The sequence below is a fragment of the Martes martes genome, assembly GCF_963455335.1.
Source record: "Martes martes genome assembly, chromosome: 13".
Lineage (NCBI taxonomy): Eukaryota > Metazoa > Chordata > Mammalia > Carnivora > Mustelidae > Martes > Martes martes.
In genome coordinates, this window is record NC_137901.1 from 13,544,080 (window position 1) to 13,560,100 (window position 16,021).

General features: G+C 51.3%; 1 long non-coding RNA gene across 1 annotated transcript; it reads left to right on the plus strand.

Annotated features, from left to right (window-relative positions):
* The first annotated feature begins 7,404 nt into the window (after positions 1-7,404).
* On the plus strand, positions 7,405-13,167 carry LOC308353976. Its single transcript, XR_013967834.1, has 4 exons — positions 7,405-7,521; positions 7,757-7,851; positions 12,608-12,735; positions 13,055-13,167. It is a non-coding gene; the product is annotated as an uncharacterized lncRNA (long non-coding RNA).
* The last annotated feature ends 2,854 nt before the right edge of the window (positions 13,168-16,021 follow it).

The following is a 16,021-nucleotide window of genomic DNA, read 5'->3' on the forward strand; positions in this document are numbered from 1 at the left end:
TTTCTGTGTCCACAATTCCCTTCTTATAAGGACACAATCCTATGTGGCCCACCCTAGTGACTGCATTTTAACTTATGACTTAACTTTTTTAACTTAACTTTGTAAAGACCTCATTTCCAAATCAGGTCACATTCTGTAATACTGGAGGTCAGGACTTCAAAATATCTTTTTTTGAGGGGGCACAATTCAACCCATAGCAATCCCTATCCTGACAAGTTAGCAAGAAACCCAAACTTGACCACCATTAGCTCCCTCTCCACCACATCCACAAACTCTCCAGCCCAGGACTGAGCTTCTGATATTTTTGGCCAACCCGAAGTTCCTGGGAGATCCCTCTGTCTTTCATCATTCCTGTTTGCTACTGAGTGCCCCAAGCTTGCATGTTGTCTCCGAGTCAGAAGCATGGCGTCTCCTAGCCAGCCATGCTTTGCTTCAAGGCTCAAAACTCTTTGTCATCATTGGTGACTCCAGTGTCCAGGGAGTTGGCTGGACCATCCAGCAGCCTACACCGGCATCCTTTCTGAATACTGCCACCTCACCAGGGTCCTAGTGTCTTGCTAGTCTTGACCCCATCAACCTCTTTCCTTGTACTTCTTGAAGCCCTAAAGACATCTCCTCAAGTGCTACCAAAAGAAACAGAGCCATGACATTAAGCAGGCTTATCTTGAAACCTTCCCGGAGGAGAAGTTACTCAGAGCCTGCTTACTTACATGAAATGGAGGGAGGGGGAAAATATTAGATGAATAACAAAGCTTATGTACCAGTGGATCATCCTGCCATGCTTCTAACGGTATACCCGACAAATAAGCCATAGACCAGTTCACCCAGAGAAACCCAGCTAGCTGGTACCCTCGGCCCTGAACATGGTCCCCCTCTTCTCTTCCACACTTAGTTCCAAGATGCTTGCCTACCTGAGCAGGTGTTGCTGGGACCTGCAGGTGGCTAAGTGTGAGTGACTTTTGCTGGGGTCTCCAAAGTCAGAGTCATCTACTGGGAATTGGGCACAGAGCCCAGACCTAGAACCAGAAGGAGACAATTTAAGAAGAAGTTGAGGGGTCTGTAGTCTCTCCTGAAGAAGAAAATTGTGACTGCATGCTTGCGCGGGGGCACTTGGTATAAGAAATATATTTGGCCTTTGTCTCCAGTTCCCAGCACAGAGCTCCTAAAACCTGGGAATTTCCTGAGTGTCAGGGATGTCCTTTGTTACTCATGAAGAGCTCCTTTGGGTCCTACCTGAGTTTATGCTAATAAGGTAACTTAGAATGAAGTTCTTCGATAGCATAAGGATGTTTTTGGTCCTAGAAAAACTGAGGACAGGGCTCCATCACCAGAAAAAGCTAGTGGTTAGAGGATTAGAACTCCCAGCCCCACCTATTAGCCACCAAGCTGGGGAGTAGGGACTGGAGATAAAGCTCTGTAAAAACCCTTGATGGGAGGGATTTGATGAGCTTCCGGATTGGTGAACAATAAAGTGCTCAGGTGGTGGCATGCCCATGGCAGGCCATGGAGGCTCCACACCCAGCCCCCATACCTTGTGTGTCTCCTTCAGCTGACTGTTCCCAAGTTTCATCCTTTATAATAAACCCGGTAAACAGAAGTGTTTCCCTGAGTTCCGTGAGCAGTTCTAGCAAATTATTAAGTCAGAGGAGGGGGCTGTGGGAACCCCTGATTCATAGCTGGTCAGTCAGAAGCATGGGTGGCCTTGGACTTGAGATTGGTGTCTGAAGTGGCGGTCTTGAGACTGAGCCCTCAGGTCTGTAGACTCTGACGCTAACTCCAGGTCGTGGGTCGCCAGACTTGAATTCAATTACAGGGCACTCATGCGACCAGAGAGTTGGAAAAATCGTTGTTATGGAAAAAAACCTACACGTGTATTGTCAGAGTGTTCTGGGTCAAGATAGTCCAGGGTCACCCTGACCCCAAAACGCCAAGAGGAGCAGACTGGTGGATTGAGGTGTGCCTGTGCTTGAGGTAGAATTGTATGGAGGACAGAGAGGGTCCCCCATGGGGCCCCTGAGGCTCTGATGGCCCTCGTCACTTGGGTCCACAGGGACAGAGACTCCTTTTTTCTTTCACTGTCTGTGAGAGCCCTGTCACTAAGGAAAGTCCACAGAGAATGGTAGCTCCGAATGAGGCAGCCCAGCAGCTGACAGGCTAGAAGGCAGAACCACAGGAACACTTCGTAGGGACACAGCTCAGCTCAAGGAGACCTGAGCAAATGGAAGGATCTGCAAAGTTCATGGAAAGGAGACCTCAATGTTGTTAAAATGTCATTTGTTCAAAATTGGTTTATAGATTTAAACTAATCTCAAGATACCAAGATTTTTTTAAATTGGCAAGCTGATTCTAAAAGTTCACTGGCAAGTGCTCCCTTTAACAGTAAACGAGAGTTTTAATTGTTCCAAAATCTCGTCAACCCTTGGCATTGTCTGTCTTTTTATTTTATTTTGCTTTATTTAATTTTATTTTATACTACAAGAATATTTATAATTTTGTATGGGAATTCCTAAGGGAAGTAAACCTGTGGCAGATCACTCCAGGGGCAGGTAGAGAGGGTCCTCATCCTGAGGGGCCATTGTTTCTCCTTTGTTTCTGCAGGTGGACAATGGCGGAGTTCAGGATAGCCGTCCAGGAGACTGTGTGTCACACAGCAAGTGGGAGATTCCAGGGGAAGGGTTGGGAGCCCTTCTGAGTGGATGAAAGGTGAGTGGCAGGGCATCGCCTTAACTTGGCTTCCATTCCCCTGGGGCCTCTTCTGCCAAGAGAAGCCACCACCCACTCTAAGATCTCAAACCCAGAAAATTACTGATGACAGATGTTCCCATCCATGATTCCCAGCTGGGTGAGGGCTGGTGTGGCAAGGCTTAGAGCTTTTTCCAACTATGTGTGTGCCCTTCTCTTCCTCCAAAGATCCTTGAGCGGCCACTTAGAATCTTGACCCTTTCTTGGCGCCCCATGGTGCCTGGTGGGAGAGCCATGCACCCAGGCGTGTTGGGATAGCAAAGTGACTGAGAACCAAGGCCCACGTGGGTGATCTCAATGACTCCCAAAACATGGCTTTCCCAAGGCTCCAGGTAAATTAGAATGCCAGTAAACCTACCTGTGGCATCCGCTGACCTTGAACCCAAGGATGGCTTCCCGGGTCACTAAGAAACACCCCCGTTGTCTTTGGCTTCTCCAAAATGAAGAAACTGGAGTGAGGTGGCACTCGGTGTCTGTTTCCTGCAGGCATTCCGTGACAGGGTCCCTGTCTGGTGGGAGACTCTGAGTCAACCCGAGAGTAGTACACAGTCTGAGATACTAAGCTGAAGGCAAGTCTATGGCCATACCACCCTGAACGCGCCCGATCTCGTCTGATCTCGGAAGCTCAGCAGGGTCGGGCCTGGTTAGTACTTGGTTGGGAGACTAAGCTGAAGACGAATTTTAAAAAATCTGTACATTGTCAAGTTTTTCATTGTCTTACATGTATTTTTGAGAATATTTCCTCTCTTCCTAATAACATCTTTTTGTACTAACGTGTAGGAGAACAACTCCAAGGAGACAATATGTAAGTGATTCATAACCTGCAGGGCACTCTGTAAATATTGGTGCCTTTACTCTAAGATGCCTTCGACTTATAACTTGGTGAAAGAGACTAACATGAGAACCCTGGTGCTTTCCTGGGTCTCCAAGTTCAAGCCAGCTGTGCTATGTTAGAGCCCTGAAGTTTAGTGTGACTACCAGAGAGAGGATTCCAGGAGGGTGAAGAAACCGTGATGAGAATCCTCAGGGCTCCTTGGAGGCACTGAAATGTGAAATAATTAACCTTTGGAAAGCCTGCGAGGCTTGGTGTTTTTCCACCCCGCTGAAGCTCAAAGGTTAATGAGTTTGCCCTGTGTGTAAGAACCAGACCTACAAGTTAGAAGTCATGGCTGGATGCCCCATGCTCCTCGCTCTGGAGAAAGAGTGGGATGGGGGATACTCTCTCTTTGTGGGGGTTACACACCCAGGGACAGAGCTCTGGAAGAGGCTCCCATTCCTCGTGTCTTTCCACCCCCACCTTGGACCCCCCGTCACCCCCAAGGATGCCTTGGTGGTGTTCTGCCAAGGGGTGCCTTCTGGGCCCTGCGCCGGGGCTACTGGTCTTCTTGCCGGTGACCCCAGTGGGTGCCACTCTGAAGCTGGTGTTCTTTTCCCACTCGTCCTTGTCAGCGCTGCCACCCTCCCTTGAAGACATGGAGATTCAGAGAAGTGTCCATTTCCCAGGGACGACGCCTCGCCCTCCAGGCCGGCTGGCTCCGGGACAGCGCAGCCCCGCCAGGCCCGTCCTCTCTGCTGCGAAGGTCAGAGGCGAGTGAAGCTGTCCGCATGCTCTCCTCGGGGAGCCGTCAGTGCTTGGCAGCCTCCCGTGAAAGTTGGCGTTGAGTCCTTCCCAAAGCCGGAGCTGATAAAGGAACGCTCCGTGTTCTTCTCTTGGCCTTCAGTAACCATGATTTTCCACGCTGGCTGCACAGTGGGACCACCCAGGGCACCCCGGAAACCACTCACGAGATCCGACCTCCAGGCTAAAGCCGACTCTGGTGAGCATTGGGCTGGGTGTGTGGGAGCACTCCCCGGACCCCCTGCCCCTCAACACAGTGGACAAAGTACACCAACGGCTCTGCGAGAACAGGGGCCCGGCTGAAGCGCCCTGCCGATCCCAGCTACCCCCCAAGTGCTATTGACGATGCGTCCTCGGTACCCTTCGTGTCCCAGAGGGGCCATCCCAAGCCACTGTCACGTGGTCATGCTCCTGCCTCCACCCTGACCTCTGACCTTCCAGCCCATGATCCAGCCCCTCACCCACTGAGCCCAACTCCAGATGCCCACCTTGGCCCTCGGGTCTGCACTCGGGTCTGCGGAGGTGGTGCCTGGCATGGCGCACAGGACAAAGCCGACCCTACGTCTTCCTCAGCAAGCCCTTCTGGGATGGGGTCTCCAGCCTGAAGTCACCTTCCCCTCCTGCTCCTGCCCTGCCAACGTAGACGTGCCCGGTCCACCACTCTCACCCCGCCCCCCATGTCTGTAGCAACCCTGATGCTGGGTGGGCTTGGAGAACAGAGAACTCCCAGGTGGGGCCGTGGCCTCGTCTCCTTCTGCCTGCTGGTGCCCTGGCCTAGGTGTGGGCACACGCCCGTCAGGGTTGTCTGAGGGAACGGCAGCTGGCAGTGGGCCACTCGGTTTCCAGGCTTCTGACGACAGCCCCTGAGCCCCAGGCACCTCCCGCTGGTCCAGTTCTTCCCTCGTTCTACGGCTCCAGGCATCGCTGCAGCGATACCGACATGAATCTGGGCAGGTTCTAGAATCGGTAGTCAGCTCGTGGTGCCCCTGCCATGGAACTGATCACCTCAGGAGTCAGTGGTCCAAGTGCGCCAGGAGGGCCCTACCATGGCTGGACCTCTTGGCTCCCCACAGAGGTCCCCCGGTTGTTTCTCAGAGCAGTCGGGGTATCGTCACGGGAGTTCCTGGGAAAGGCCCTGCTCTGCGTTGAGTTGTGCTCCTCTCTAAATTCATAGGTTAGAGTCCTACCCCTCCGTACTTCAGGATGTGACCTTCCTTGGAAATAGGGTCTTTGCCAATATAATTAGTTAAGATGCGGTTGTTTCTGGATTAGAGTTGACCTTGATCCAACACGGCTGATGTCCTTATAAGAAGAGGGATGTCGGACACAGAGACCCGGACACCCAGGGAGAAGGCCACGTGACAAGGCAGAGCCTGGACCAGGGCAGCTGCAAGTTGGGGAGCACTAAAGATCGCCGACAGCCACCGGGAGCTGAAAGAGGCAAGGGAAGGTCCTCCTCCTCGAGTTTCAGAAGGAGCACAGCCCTGCCGGCATCTGGCTTCCCAGTTTCAGACCCCAGAGCTAGTGGAGGATGAGGGTCCGCTGTTCTAAGCCCCCTGGCTCGTGCTTCTTTGTCATGGCAGCCTTGGGAAACCACAAGAGGTCACCCCCAGCCTAGCTGTCAGTTTCTGAGTGAGTTTCTAGGGATTTGGAGGCTCCACATGTCAGCAACCGAAACCCCATCTAATTCTCAGGAGCAGCTAGGGGATTTTTTCTGTATCTCAAATTGCTAGATAGAAAGAGATATCCCTGCTGATAATTATCATCGGATGAGTGTCTGAGCTTGGGGAATTATACACGGGGCTGTGTGTTGCTGGGGCCGGCGGGGAATGGCTTTATAGTCCCAGACGGAAGACTCTGCCTTTCATGGCTTTCCTAGAACAAAACGGTTCTTTACATTTGTGTGTTAGAAGTAGGTTTTGCATCAGAGTCAGCTTCAAAAATGACATACCAGGTTGAGCCTCTTGAGGCAAAAAGCCTCCCAGCAGGTTCTGGAATCCAGTATATTCTACCAAGATCTCAAAATTCTTAGAGCTGAGTTGTAGCCGGGGCATCCAGTGTGTGTGTGTGTGTGTGTGTGTGTGTGTGAGACAGTTGAATATAGCCTTTGTAAAATCTGTAAAATAGTCTGGACTTTTGTCTCCAAACAGTAATTCTCCCGTTCCTTTTGCGGGTTACTTCTTGAGCACTTTCATCGAGATGCATCCAGGATCCAGGTGGAGAGACAGCTGGAATCAGAGCCCTCCTCACCATGACCTCACCACAGAGCCATGAAAATGGCAAGTTCCTGTGAGGCCCAGACACCCCAGCCTTGCGCACGCTGGTGCTGCTCGGGGAGAGAACCACAGACTCCTGTTAGGGTTTCCCCCTTGAGAGAAAAACGCCACAAGGAGTCCTGGAGGCTCAGCTCTGTCGAGTTCAGTGGGCGGGTGTCAGATGCTAATCGATACTCAATTTTACCACCTGGGAGAGTGCTGTTTTGAGCAGCTGCACGTCTATGGGAAATAATAGAGTGATTTATTTTTATGTTGAAAACTTCAATATTTTTTATATGCGTTCTATCAATATTGCCCCCCCACACCGCGCCTGCTTCTAATGTTTAATTGTAATGAATTGTAGTTGCAGCAAATCGAACCGATTGAGATTGAAAAATGAGATGTAAAAAAGGGCAGAAAAACATATCCTTTGTGGTCAATGTTAATCTTGCAAAGGATTTTTTTTTTCTGTAAGGCCTGCCAAGAGCAGATAAGACAATGAGGACGGAAAGCGACTCACTGAACCAGCAGCTCCAGAGAGGTCAGAAAGGGATGGAACTGGCCTGGGTGTTTGGCAAAAAGAAGAGAATGGAGAGGTTGGCTGGAGGGCTCCAGAAACGCATCCTGGGAGATGCGAACGAGGAGTGTGTGTGACCAAGGGGCAGTCAGGAGAATGGGGTTGGGTGTCAAGCAGAAGGAGGGCCATCCGGGCCTCCTGCGATGTGACCCATACCCTCCCACGCCTTGGCCCCCAGCTGGGCTCCTTCCCTTTCCCTGCTTACCTTCCTGTTCCAGATCCAACATCCAGGGCTCCCTTCGGGTCAAGAGCCTCTCCAAGATGTGACTGTTCTCCACCGCTCTTCTTCATGAGCTGTTGAAGCCCGGAAGGAGTGTGGAACCTACCTGGTAAGTAGACGGGATCTGTGGGGTCACTCCCCGGGGACCCCCAGTACTGAGTTCACCAGACTAAGAAAGCTGAGGCTACAGGATGCTGTCAGAACAAAATCTCCCTAGACTCTCTCAAAAACTCATGGCCTGGAATTATCCCAAGCACTTTGTGATCCGCTCATGTCACTGCTCCTTGACCTTCACAAAGCCCCCCGTGATGGAGAAGGGAGTCACTTATGTACCCGTGTGGCAGCTGTCACAGGTCGGCTGTCTGTCTGGTACTGTTGATCACGTCACGAAGACAGACGAGCTGCTACTCTCCTGGAACTACGGCCGGACGAGGGAACGGTGAGCAAACAGACTAGATCGTTTCACGTATTGATCAAGGATATGAAGCAATTCAAATGCAGTGATGTAGGACCGGGTGATGTGGAAGGGCCCACCTCAGTTCAGGAAGAGCCCTTCTGCAGAGGTGACGTGGACACGGAGGTGAGAACGGAGAAGGAGGCAGACAGGAGAATGTCTAAGGATGGGCGTGAGTGGGGGCGAGAGCTGCCATGAGGGGCCTGAGTGCGGAGGGGCATGGCTAGTTGGGTGGAAGGGGATGGGAGATTCTCACCAGGGCTGATTTGTCCCCCACCCAGGTGACACTTGGCAATGTCTGGAGACGTCTGTGTTGCCACAGTGTGGGAGGGAGCTACTGGCAGCTCGTGGGCAGGGCCAGAGACGGCTCGAAACGTCCCACAGTGCACAGAACAGCCTCCGTAACAGAGATTTACGGGAACCAAAATGTCACCGGTGCTGAGGTCCAGAAACCCTAGACTAGAGGGCGCGTGCGAAGAGGACCGCAGAAAAGGCTATGTGGAGAGGTCATAGGGTCATACCGGCCCGTTGGGTGCTCATGAGGAGTTTGGGTTGCGTTCTCGAGTGGTGGAAGGCCACCGGAGGCTCCTTGGGACCCTGGTGTGGTTGCACACATTTCCTTCCTTTCAGCTGGGCAAATACTACCTTTGGGAAGTGATCGGGGAGGTGGGAGGGGAGCGGCACGTAATCTACAGTGGTGGCCGTGGGGAGCTTTTACTTATCACACAGACTCATGCTCATGCTTTACGCTGGATCTCTACCCTCTCTCTGAGACTTCAGAGTCTAGAATAACAAATGTGTTTCGTGACTTGGGAGAGAAGAGAATGCATATCTTTTTAAATAGACCCTGATCGATGCATATGTTATTCTGGGCAGGCTCGTGGTGCTGGGGGCTCCTTTATTTCTGCACGGTGCTCTCGGGCACTCGCGCACATTTTCATTCAAAATGTGGAGCAGAAGGCCCTGGGGTTTTTTGTTTTTGTTTTGAAAAGCAATAAGTTCAATGCCAAAAACAGACCCAGTTGAGAAGGTGGAGGGCCACAGAGGAAGCCGAGGAAGATGGACGTTCGGGAGAGTGATAGAAGGCGCTGCCTGCCGGGTTCCCTTCTTTGCTTACACTCTTGATTCCTGTCTCCCACCTCCCGGCGTGCTGGTGGCACCGCAATGCGCTCCTCTGTGCACCCCGTCTGACCCTACATCTCAGAGCACTGTCGCTTCCCCAGAGCACCTGTCGTGTGCCCCATTTCCTCCTGGCCCCCGATGTGAACGTCAGACAACCGAGATCAGGCACGCAGACTCGTGAATGAGGAGCTGTTCACGCACTAACCACTGCCATTCTCTTGCACGGTCACATCTCAGTGCTGTAAAAGGTGCCTGGTGCCTGAACTGCGGTGCCTGAACTCCCGAGTGGAGTCCCGGGAAAGGTCGAGGCAGCGTCAGTTTGACTTACAAGGTCCTTGATTGCCACGAGCTAAGGAGACCAGGTCACAAACTGGCACACCTGTTGGAGTGAGGCTGCCAATGTAAACTCGGGAAGCAGACCAGGTGTGAGCCGGTGCTCGCTGCAAGACCGTGTGGTGAATTGGAGAATCAAGGTCCCTAAACACCGCAGCACCTGCTACTCCGTTTCAGCCCGCTCGGTAAATCCCGCCTGCCCCTCCGGCGGGACCGCACTGACCCCCCCCAACCCAAGCCGTGGTGCACCATGCGAGGGGCTCCATCCGCACCCCGTTTGCCTTCTGAGGAGCTCAGCACCAGGACGCGGCCCCTGGGTACCCCCCATGGTGCTCAAAAGAGGGACCATCTCCTGCGGGCGGGGCTCGGGTGAGGGGGCCAGCTCCCCCACCTCGGGGCGCCGCCAGTTGGCCTGGGTCAGGAGAGAGCCCTGTGCTGAGCTAGTCTTCAGGGGAAGGCTCCAGAAGCCAGCAGTGTGGGTCTCCTGGGACTCGCTGTTGCCTGAGGAACGGCTGTCCAGGAGAAAGCAAGTGAGTGCCTGCATTTTGTTCTGTGGGAACGAGTATGTGTGGCTGGTTGGTGGTGTTGGCTTGTTTATTTTCTGCGCCTCTTGTGCAAAGTCACTAAGTTGAGGAAGCCTAGATCTTTCTGGAGAGTAGTGTCCAGGCTGGGGAGCCTGGGTACCATGAGTCCCGCTGGGCTTCTAGGAGTAGGGGCCAGATTACCTCTTGGAACCAGGTTGTGCTGGGAAGGCATTTGGTTGAGGGGAAGCCGCCGGCTCCAGCGGGAGACTCTCTGTGGCCGTGGGCTGGAGACGCCTAGGAAGTGGTGTGTGCCTGTGAGCTGTGGGCCGCTCTTCCTCCCTGTGGGTCTAGGTCTGCGTGTGGCCAAACCCTGGCAGAGCTGGGATGCCCTCCTTTAGCTCTCAGGGGGCTGGGCAGGTGAAGGGGACACGGTCTGCAGTTTGCAGAGCTGTAGGGGCAGGTGGTGTTTGGAGAGCCCCGAACTCTGGGTCTGGAGGATCGCCGCGGTAGGGGGTTGGAGGGTGGCTGCAGCGGACAGCACAGGGCATAGCCGGCAGATCCCCCTCCAGGGCCTCTGCCCACCTCATGCGCATTATTTTCTGACTTAAAAAAAAATACAGTGGAGCCACACAGAAATGCTTGTGGGTGGCAGCCTCTTCTACATTTTGAAACGATGGCACTGCTGGAAAAAAAAAAAAAAAAAAAGCCTTGGGAACTTCCCAGTTATGAGGTGAAACCAACCTCCCATCACCCAGGGAGAGACCAAAGAAAGAAGCCGGCTTCTCCAGGTGGGTAGGTGGCAAGTTTAGAAACAGCAAAGGACACTTACATGGGAGTCTCGTCTTGGGTGACAGCGAGGTGAACGGATCCCTGCACTGCCCTCCGAATCTTGTCTGCGAAAGGCCCTGACTGGGCCCAGTCTCATGTACCCTACAGGTGTTCTCAGCCTCCCATCACCCCCTCAAGGCTGTGTCCTTGGAGCAGCCTGGGGGAGCGGGAAAGGAGAGTAGAACCCACACTGCAAGGCTGGGGGAGGAGGTGAGAGCCTCCGAGTGTCCAGGTCTGGCTCCCACGTCAGTCAGTCAGCGGTCAGGTCGCTTTGATCATGTTCCCCAACGGGGCGCTACTCGGACCAAGCCCCTCCAGGAGCCCGAATGAGGGAGCAGGGTAGCTCGCACACACCGAGGAGATGGATAGGAGCTGGTGGCTTGGGATATGTGTTTTTTGTTTTTTGTTTTTAATTTACTTATTTGACAGAGAGCATGAGCAGGGAGAGGGGCTGAGCAGGGAGCTTGATGTGGGGCTCGATCCCAGGACCCTGAGATCATGAGCTGTGCTCAAGTCAGATGCTTAACCCACTGAGCCACCAGGCCAGCCTGGGATGTTTTCGAGATGAAACAGAATTGTTGAATTGGCTGGGCGGAGTGGTTCGGGAAAGCAAAATCAGGACAATTCCTGGGGATTTGGCTGGAGCAACTTCATGGATGCTTTTGATATTTTTGTAATAAAAACGAAAAAGATTCCTTTGGAGATAGAAAAGGAGAAGTTCTGTATTGGACAGGATGCGTTTCTGACACTTATTAAATATGCACGCACAGAGATACAGGGAAGATGTTCAAAACATAAAAAAAAATATCAAATATAGCCTAATCATAATCATACTTAAAAGTAGTGCTTAGGAAAAAAACTGGAAGGGAATAAAACAATACCGTGTTAGTGAGATCATGGGTCGTCTCATTACCATTCCTATCTCTTCTGACTTCTGCGTGCTTTATTTTATAGTCTGGAAAAAAAAATCACTATTGGTTCTATTTTAAAACATGTTCATGGCTTCTGGGGTGAGAGAAAGCTTTGTTCCACTTCCAGGATCTTTATAAAGATGTGCTAAGTAAGCGTACCGAGTAAAAAGCCAACAAGGTTATGGTGTTTGCAAAGTTGGTGCATTCTTTTATATATAAACAATACATTCGAAGCTTATAAGGTGCCAGGTGTGGGGCAAGGCCCTGAGATACAAACATTGATAAGTCAAGGTCTCCTCTTCAAGGAGATTGCAAGATGAGAGGGGCCCATTTAAAAATCTTGGAATTAGAAAAGAATTTTGTAAACAAGGGTGGACCCCCAAATCCTTAAACGTGAATAATTTTTATCATCACTTTAAACCTTTTTCAGGATCAAACAATCAACCAAATGGAAAAGGGTTCCTAAGTGGGGTCCCAAATACTTTCTTACAAAACAGGTCCTATACCTTTAAAGTTCTTAAATGTATTTATTCAGGCATAATTAACATGCAGTGTTATATTAGTTTCAGGTGTGTATTTCAACAGTTCTATACAGTACTCAGTGCTCATCATGTAAATGAACTCCCAATCCCCTTCACCTGTTTCACCCAACCCCCCCCCCTTGGTGGTAACTATCAGTTTGTTCTCTAGATCTGACTGTTTTTTCCTGTTAAATTCCACGTATGAGTGAAATCATATGGGATTTGTCTTTCTCTGACTTATTTCACTTAGCATTACACCTTCTAAATCTATCCATGTTGTTGCAAATGGCAGGATTTCATTCTGCCCCCTACCTTCTGAAGGTCTGGCCATCATCCCTTCTGTCTCCAGTAGGCTCTGTAAGATGGTAATGGAAGACACGAGAACTTTCTTGAAAGTGGTTTGTGCTCAAGCCTTACGTCAGAGTTCTATTTCCTCCTCCTATACAAAAGTAGCTGCCTATCCATAAATCGCATGGAACTTGACAGATCTTTTCTTCCACAGTGAGGACACCTTCAGTGCCCTGTAGTCTGCTTTGTGATCTCCTGAGTCCTCCCCGAGGACAGCCCACCTCCCACCCCAAGGCCCAACTGCTCTCCTGAGGAGCCTCCCCTTCCCTGGACTTCACTAGGGTAATGAGGCCATGATTATGTCGCTGATGAGAGACCCTACCCCCCAACCCCAAACTTTCTTCCTGTTTTTTTTTTTTAAATTAAATTTTGCAAATCACATTCATCTTGCATGAAAAGGTCCCAAACTATCGATTTAATCCCTGAGGCACTTGCAGTGAGCTAGGCAGCTAAATGCGCTGGAAAACTGCTACTCGCCCTCATGCGCCCTTTGGTTTGACTAATGATTAATGGGGGAGGTGGGGAGGTTAATTGATTACCACAGTACTGTCCTGGGAGTAGGAAATGACAGCTGGAAGTGACCCAAGCCCTCTGTCCACAGCCTTCTGTTAAAAACTGAGGTCCCTGGAGCCCAAGGGACGTGCCCCGATTCCCACGGTTGGCTCAGAGCCAGCCAGGACCCCAGCTCCTGTTCACACGAGGGCTCTAACCCAGGGGTTGCAAACTTTCACTTCTTGGTAAAAAGAACAAAGCTAGAGCCAGCAGTGGTGTGGTCCATGTCCGTGGGACTCCACGTGTGCACACATGAAGATGGTCTCCACGAAATGGATGATAAGACACTTTGGAGCCAGCCAGCCTGGGTTCGAACCCCTGTCCTGACTTCCCAGCGGTGACCTCGGGCTCATCCTTGGATCCCTCTGAGCCTCAGCGGCTTCTTGCATTAATCAGGAGAATAGCCTTCACGCCTAGTGCTACTGTCAAGGTTAAGTGAGACACTGGACGTTGAACATCTGGGGCAGTATCTGACCCTTTAAAACCGTGCAGCTTCCACAACTGAGACACAAAGGGGAGTTCTGCTAGTTCCACACCCAGTGGTTCCTCTGCTGTGTCCCGCGAGCTGGACACACGTGCCTGGGGGAGACCACAGTGTTCCCCAGTCGTCATCCTCCCTCAGCAGAGGCCAGAAAGGGACCTCAACTCTTTCCTCTGCCGAGAAGATTCCTCCTCTCCAAAAACTCCTGAAGGGTCTCTGTTCCAATCTGTCTTTGGCTCCGTGAGGAAGGAGGTGACCTCGGTGTGCTCCTGGGTGCTTGCCCACTGTGGGGACAATGACAAACATTCATTAAAGGCATAAATCAGGTAATTATCCAGATTGCGGTTTCCACTTGTTTTTGGACAATTTACTTGGTATTTATTGATCTTGGAGTGTGTGAAATGGCCTGTTCGACACAATAAGCAAATCAAAAGACAAAGGGAAATGCCTCATCACGGTCCTAGACAATTCACGAACATTCCCTGGGGCACAGGGTGAAGCCGGGCGGGTGGCCGTGGGGGGCTGGCTTAGCCGGTATTGTCCACAGCTCCCAAGAACAATAGGTATTAAATCGAGCCATTGGAAATTGTGGCTAGGCAACCAATTTTGAGTCTACCAGAACAACGGAAAGTGGTTCAGCCTGCCCCTAGCACCAGTGCTGCCTGAAGTCCCAACAGGGAGGACCTATTTTGCGCATCTGCCTCCTGCCCATCGCTGTGCCAGGCACGTGGAAAGGACCTGCTCTTCTCTAACATCCCCTGGCCTCGCCTACGTCTGAGGGCCCACGTCTCACCCTCTTGCCCGGCGTCCCTGAGCGCGCGCCACTGAGCTCGAGCTCCCTGGCTTCAGCCAGGAGCAACCTTCTTCCAGCTGTGGCCGTCGGCTTCCGTGGACTCCCTCCGCGGGGGGATCGCACCTCTCCCTTCCACCCCGGAGCGGAGCCCCGGTTCTCAGCTGTCCCCAGCAGGGGGCGCTCTCTGTGCCCGAACAAGGAGGAGGTCTACCTGGGGGCCATCCTCCAGCTGATGAATCAGAAGCCACATGGACACAAACCACATTCTCCGTTATCAGCCTTCACCATAAAGAGGATCTTTTTGCCCCTTCGGCTTATTTTGGTCTTCCTTATGCTCTATGTTCAGAACCGGGGGACAAAGAGGAGGGAGGCTATTGAGACCCAAGACCCCCTGAAGACCCCACACGTGCCCCTCCCTTCTGGGCTTTGCCTGTCCACTTTCCTCTCCTCCATATTCTCTCCCTCCACATCCCACCTTGTCTTCATTTCCATTCATTGAAGTATAGTTTGTACACAAGGTTCCATTGGCTTTAGGTGTACAGCAGGGCTTTAAAGACTCTAGTCCATGGGGACGCCTGGGTGGCTCAGTCAGTTAAGCATCTGCCTTCGGCTCAGGTCGTGATCCCAGGGTCCTGGGATGGAGTCCCGCATTGGGCTCCCCACTCTGCAGGGAGCCTGCTTCTCCCTCTGCCCTTCCTCCCATTTGTTCTCTCAGATAAATACATGTTCTCTAATAAAATCTTTTAAAAATATATATAGTTCTGCTATGCTCACTACAAGTGTACCTATATAACCCACCCGCCATGCCGCTACAGTATTCCCCATTCATCCCTAGAATGAATTCCAAACTGGAAGCCTGTGCCTCCCCCTCCCCTTCACCCACTTTGCCCATCCCCCACCTCCTCCCCTCTGGCGACCACCAGTTCTCTGTTGATGGGTCTGTTTCTAATTTTTTGTGTTTGTTTCTTAGCTTCCACATGAGTGAAATCATACGGTATATGTCTTTAGGAGTTATTTCACTTAACATCATACCCTCTAGGTCCATCCATGTTGTTGTAAATGGCAAGATTTCTTTCTTGTGGTATGCACAATGGAACATTCTTCAGTCATATCTTCTTTATTCGTTCATCTATCATGCGCACTTAGGTTGCTTCCGTATCTTGGCTGCTATAAATAATGCTCTAATAAACACGGGGGTGCATGTATCTTTTCAAATTAGTGTTTTTCATTTTCCATGGGTCGACGGTAGTAGAATTTACTGGATTGCATGGTATTACTGTTTTAGTGGGGTGGGGGTGGGGGGCGGTGCTCCGCAGTGTTTTCGACAGTGGCTGCATCGGTTTCCATTCCCACCAACGGTGCAGGAGGGCTCCCTTTTCTGCACACTCTGACCAAAACGTCTTTGTCTTTTTGGCACTAGCCGTTTTGACCAGTGTGATATGGTATCTCATTGTAGTTTAGATCTGCACTTCCCTGATTAGTGACGTGGAGGATTTTTTAATGTATCTGTGGGTCATCTTTATGTCGTCTTTGGAAGTAGTCCAAAAGAAATAGTATAAATAGTCCAAAAGGAAATAGATCCTCTACCCATTCTCAATCAGATTATTTGGGTTTCAGTGTTCAGTTATGTAAGTTCTTTATATATTTAGGATGTTAATCCCTTATTAAAAATGTCACTTGGAAATCTCTTCTCCCATTCTGTGGGTTGCCCTGTTTTTTGCTGCTGGTTTCCTTTGCTGTGC